Here is a 6,000-nt window from a genome sequence, read left to right on the forward strand (position 1 = left end):
TTATTCTGAACCCAATCTGCTTCAATGTTTCTAGAATCTCAATTTCCTAGAGACATATGTATGAGAAGGTAAGGTTAAGATGAGGAAGTACCTCACCTGGAGTGGCTATAAGAAGCAATTGACTAAAAGCTTTTGAAAAGAATGGAAATTGAACAGAACACTTCTTATTTTCATGGACTAGCTAAGATTATTTACTATTCATTTATCTATTACTTTACTATTTAACTATATAGGTTATCACATGACACCTCAAATTATTCTTGACTAAATTATGTGAAGGTTTTAAACATTCACATACTGATTTACTTTTAAAATATTAAGGAAAAAACCTCCTAGTTTGTAGAAGAAAATGTGCTGTTACACTCATGGTCAGGCTACCACTATTATTGAAAAACCAATGATTTGTGTATCCATAGTACAGATTACTACAATTCAGACTCTGGAATATGTGTTTGTTGGGCAGTGATATCCAACTCATCATATCATTAGAACAGTGGGAGATACCCCCAGGAGTCTCAGCAGATTTACCTTATATGCACAGGTCAGTTGCAAGTCTACCATTTACAAAGGGAGTCGATGGTACTGAACGTACACTATGAATATATATGACCACATTAACCACTGCAGTAGGACTCAGGATCCCATGGATAAATAAAAATAGGAAATGAGATTAAGAGATTTGGTAGGACTGCAGGGAATAAGCACATCATGAACTACTCTACAACTATATTATTGCTTTAACTTAGCTGACCTAGCTGCCATTCCACCCCATAAGAAGCTTTGCAGAGAAATGAAATATGAAGGGTCACATAGTAAGATGATTTCCATAGAGGGCTTGTGATCTAAAAATCATAGAACCATAAATCCAGTGTGTCTTATTTCTTATCAATATAAAGCATAGGGAGGGAGTGTATGAAAATAGTGGTCTATGATAGCCAGGTAAATGGAGATCTCCTATCAGGAGCAGGGAAGGGCAAGGAAAGAAAGACAGACTAGAAAAAAGGTGTCTTGTGGACTCCATGATTAGATGATAGATGCCAGTAAATAACCCACAATACAGAAATGAAAGTCTACCCAGCTTTGCAGCACTGTGACTTTTCTGTTCACATTATTCTAATTTGTCACCTGTTTACAGTAAACTTTATGATAGTCTGGATTAGCTGAGTCACTACAGTATCTTCTTCAAGTAGCCAGCTGAAAATTCTGTCAATAAAACAAATGCTTCAAGCTGCATTTTTCCGAGTGACCCATGACCTCTTCACAACATAACACAGGTCACAATTAAATGACATTCTATGTAATGGTCTCTCACTGAGACTTTTCCTAATAAAGTAGTTTAAGTTACATGACAAATTTCCAAGCCTGTGCATCTTTTATCCAAGATTTAAAATAAAGCAAAGCAAGCTGCATTTTCTAAGGACAGTACTAACTTTTGTGTAAGAAGATAAAAGCTTAAGATTTAAATTTCTTGCTCAATTTGGTGCCTTGATAAGGCATGGTTTTGTATACCTTTTATAGTTCTATCCAGCCATGTAACAGAAAAGTCTCTCTGTAAGTCTTTGGCTAGAGTTATGAACAGCTCTTCAGTGTGTCTCTGTTTACCAGCTAGGCAAAAAAACCCAACAAAAACCCAACCAACCAACCAAACCCCCAAACTATCAGGAATTGGGAGAAAACACTCTGAAATAATCCCTTTTTAGCCTTAAAAGGCAAATTCAATGTTCAGCTTTACATTGCAAATGTTTTGTTATATATTTAGCAATTTGACAGCTTCTTCAAATACAGTCATGCTTTATACATTCTGTCCTTTTGGGCTTAGTTCACATTTGTCTGTGCTCCCACCTACTGTTTAAGGAAATTCACAGTGTTAAAAAGAATACAGACAGAATTTCTTTCTCTACATTAAAGAAAAGAAAAAAAAACCACACACCAAATGAAACCACAATAACAACAAACCAAACCAATCAACCAAAAAAAAATAAACAATGACCCTTTTCTTCCTAGGCAGATGACATCAGCTCTAATTTCTCCCAATAGGAAGGTGTTGATAAACTATATGCCTAGTTGATAGTCCAACGAGGCTTCCCATTTACCCTGAGACAGCTGCAGAGCCTGTGAGATACTTCTTTCATGCCCTGAGAAGCCTCTGACAACAGCAGCAAGAGGAGTGAGCTTACCTGTTTAACACTGCCTTCCTTCATTTGCTTACACTCCAGGTGAATTGTGGTCCAGCAAGGCAAGCTGTTTCTCATAAATGCAGCATTACTCAATATATTTGTCCTTCAGAAGATGTTCTCTGCGACCCAACTGAAGCTGACTTATGTTTTGTCTTTATTCAGGAAGCCCTGAGTTTGCAAAGACATTTTGCATTCAGTTGTGCAGTTCTGACAGAGGATGTTTGTGGCAGGGCTTCCTTCAGCCCCATCAATGAACATCAGCTGATTCTCTGGGAAAAATAGCAAACCCCACAAGCAAGCATCTCCTCATGTACTGGGACAGGTAGCACTTACCTGGAGGGAAGGTGCTGTTAATGATGACCTGATTGCACAAGAATGAGCTTTCAGTTGAGGAAGCACAGCTTTCAATGGAATTTCTTTTAATGGAATCTATGCTGCTTCTCCCCCTTTATTCTCCAAGTAGTGAGTAGTTGCAAGTTATGCTTTTAACCTTCTATTCAAATCTTTTCATTTGAGCTTTGGTTGTCCCCCTCTCTACAATGATTACATGAGACAGATTCTGAGTTGCTATTGCACTGCCCCTACAGTCCAGATGATTCCAGGGAATGTCCCATAGGAGGTCTCCCTAATACACAACTACCATCACAAGAACCTGGGCAGAGACTGTCATAAATACTGTCAGATGTGTAAGTAGGATGTCTTAGTATGGCTGTTTAAAGAGAAGCTGACTCCTAAATGTGAAAGCTATTTGTCCCAGAGAAGGGCTAGCAGGGCAGCTGGTGGCCAGATGAAAGAAGACAGAACAGGAGCTAGCAGACTGACACCAGAAAGCCCATCACACCACAAAAAACCAATGTGGTTTTTTGGTGGTGGTGTCATTGTTTTGGCAAGGTCCTTGTGTCACAATCAATGAGGTGTTCCTCCTCATTGTCTGTCTTTTGCTGACATCCACCCACTACTGCACGGTTGTCTTGTAGTCCCTGGTGCTGCACGACATCCAGGAACATATTGCATCTGAAACAGAACTGCCTTGCTGATTTTATTCCATAGATGTCTGAACTAGAGCTGTCTCAGCATTGTGCCAGGGAACACTTCATCTTCTGCAGATTATTGAAAGGCTGGAAATTAAGCTCTGAGCATGCTGCCAGTAGTAGGATAGAAAATACAGTTAGAAACTTAGTACTGTGAGAGACAAACTGGTAAACAGATTGCTATTGTTCCAAAAGAGGTCTCTACAATCTATGCAGAAGACTGAGTCAAAGCAGATGTAACTTTAACAGTGACATGCCTAAAAAATCCCATTTGTTTATGGCACACTAAAATAAAAAATGCACATTCAGAACTCAGAGAAGCTGTATGGGCTTTTGTTTGAGAGGAGGAATGAAGCTGCCATGTCAACAGTGTAGCATGATAAATTACAGAATGCACTGGGTTGGAAGGGACCTCAAGAGGTCATCTAGTCCATCCCCCCTGCAGTGAGCAGGGACATCCCCAACTGGATCAGGTATCTTAAAGCACCATCAAGCCTGATCTTGAATGTCTCCAATCTAGACTATTCTTGTTTAGAGCTAAAGTGCTTTATGCATGAGTGTAACAATAAAAAATTAAAATATTTCTCTGTAATTCCAGGCAAACCTGATTTTATGACTGCACATTTGTCTCCTGCATTGTAAGAGAGATATACTCACTGAAGGAGGAGACAACTATACTGCTAAGTCATTACAGGAAGAAAATAAGGTAGAAGAGAAGCTAATGTCATCATGGTCCAAGAATGACCTTCTCTCTGGAGAGATTATCCTTAATTATTCAAATAAAAATGTTCCTTCATGAATGAAGTATGAAAGACTAAAAGAATTCTACTTCCTCAAATTATTAAAGGCTTATTGAAGAACTTCAACATGTTAAGGGATATAGAGACACATATACAGAGTAGAACATGATTTTTTTAATCACAATAAAATACTGTCCACAGTTTGATTGATGACTAGAGCAATTTGATAATACTCTTGAAGACAAGAATCAGCACACACAACTAAAGACAAGCAGAGAGATTTTACAAAACATATCATTATCCTAAGTTCATGATGAATCCCTAGCTGATAAAAAGAGCATTCAGCCAAGGAAAAATATAACTTCATAGTAATAAATAATAGTCCTGAAACTTTCTTAAAGCAGTTATCACAGATCAGTATTCTGGGGAGAGCTAGAAATCTGTGGTAGCATTACACTGAGTGGCTAGCTCTATTTCATACTGGCTACCAGGAAAGTGTAGCTTTCTGCTGACCATATTCTCAAGCCTACAGATTTTCCAAGTATAACACATCTGTGCCTCAGATAATCACACCAGTGTTGAACCTCTAACTGTTATTGATAAACCCACACTGAAAAGTCAGCCATGACTAAATCACTTATTGAGCTCCATTTCTCTCATTTAAAGCTATTTTACAGCTTTTATTTCCACAACTGCTATTTCCCCCTACAACATTGATTTTAAAAAGTGGTATCTAATGGGCTGAAATGAAAAGGAAGAAAAGTGGATTTGCTAGAAATGAAAGGGTAGATTATAACAAATAGAAAGGAAAAGCAGAACTGGGGGAAGGAAAAAATGACAACACCAAAGAAACAACAAAAAAACAAACCGTGACTAACTTGAAAACAGGGATCTATCACAGAAATGAATCTAGAGAAAGGACCAGGGAATGATTACAAATAGGAAGAACATAAAGGAACAGCTGAAATGAAGCAGATGAACCATACTCATGGTTTGGATAATAACAGAATTTGCTATCCCTTTAAGTGCCTCAGATGAAAATTTAATTTCATTACAATTACATTTTTTTCAGATTAGAAATCTAATAAACTCCAATGAATCTTCTTTTTATAGTACTCTTGAATGCATGTATAATAGGAAAAAAAAATTAAATGAATAATTTTGCTGTAATTAAAAATAAACACATTACCCAAAATATCCTTTTCTTCCCACCTCCCCCCCTCCCCCAGTCTTTAGCTATCTATAGGGTAAAAATTATCAACAATCACTGCCTAAGGTTTTCAAATGTTTTGAGTGTTTCTACAGACATACAGCTATGTTTACAGTTCAACTCAGAATCTGGATAATCCTGAGGCATTTGGGTTTGTGTTCTTCATCTAAATCATTCACTAGATGACAGTCTTGTATCATAGTAAATTATCTGGTTATGCAAGACAAGAGACAGGCTTCCTAAAATGAGAATGCAAATGGTAATGAAAATAATTAAAGGTAATGTTTTTGTGGGATTTTTTGTGTTGGCTTTTTTTCCCATGAAGTCCTGCAGAGAGAACAATTTACACTTAACTAGTCTGTATTAATTTTTAAATTTTTTTTTTAAGTATTCAGTACAGCAGCTACTGCTTGGAAGATGTCTTGAGCATAATGTAACAGTCCAGCAATTGCCCATCCATCTCACACTCTAGACAAAATAAAAGAACAGGAGTTTTACTTCAATTTTTCCCACCACATTATTGCAAAGATTGCTCATTATAGATTCAAATTATAGTAATGGATCCTGCAAGAGTGAGTTACTATTTTTTTTATACAATCTCAAGTGAAAACCAAAGAAGATCTGTACAAGATCTGTAATTATGAATTACCAGTAACTGATTTTAATCATGGACATTTCATTTACTTACTTCAACTAAGAGACTGAAGTAATGAATCTTGTTACTCTTTTTTTTTCCTCAGGGGTGAGAGATTAAGACTCAAAGCATTTCCCTAGTTACTTAGAAGGACTTTGTACTAAGGGGAGGAATCTGTAAACACTTCTATCAAGTTCATATTTATTTC

The sequence above is a fragment of the Dryobates pubescens genome, chromosome 1 (genome assembly GCF_014839835.1).
Source record: "Dryobates pubescens isolate bDryPub1 chromosome 1, bDryPub1.pri, whole genome shotgun sequence".
In the NCBI taxonomy this organism is placed as follows: Eukaryota; Metazoa; Chordata; class Aves; order Piciformes; family Picidae; genus Dryobates; species Dryobates pubescens.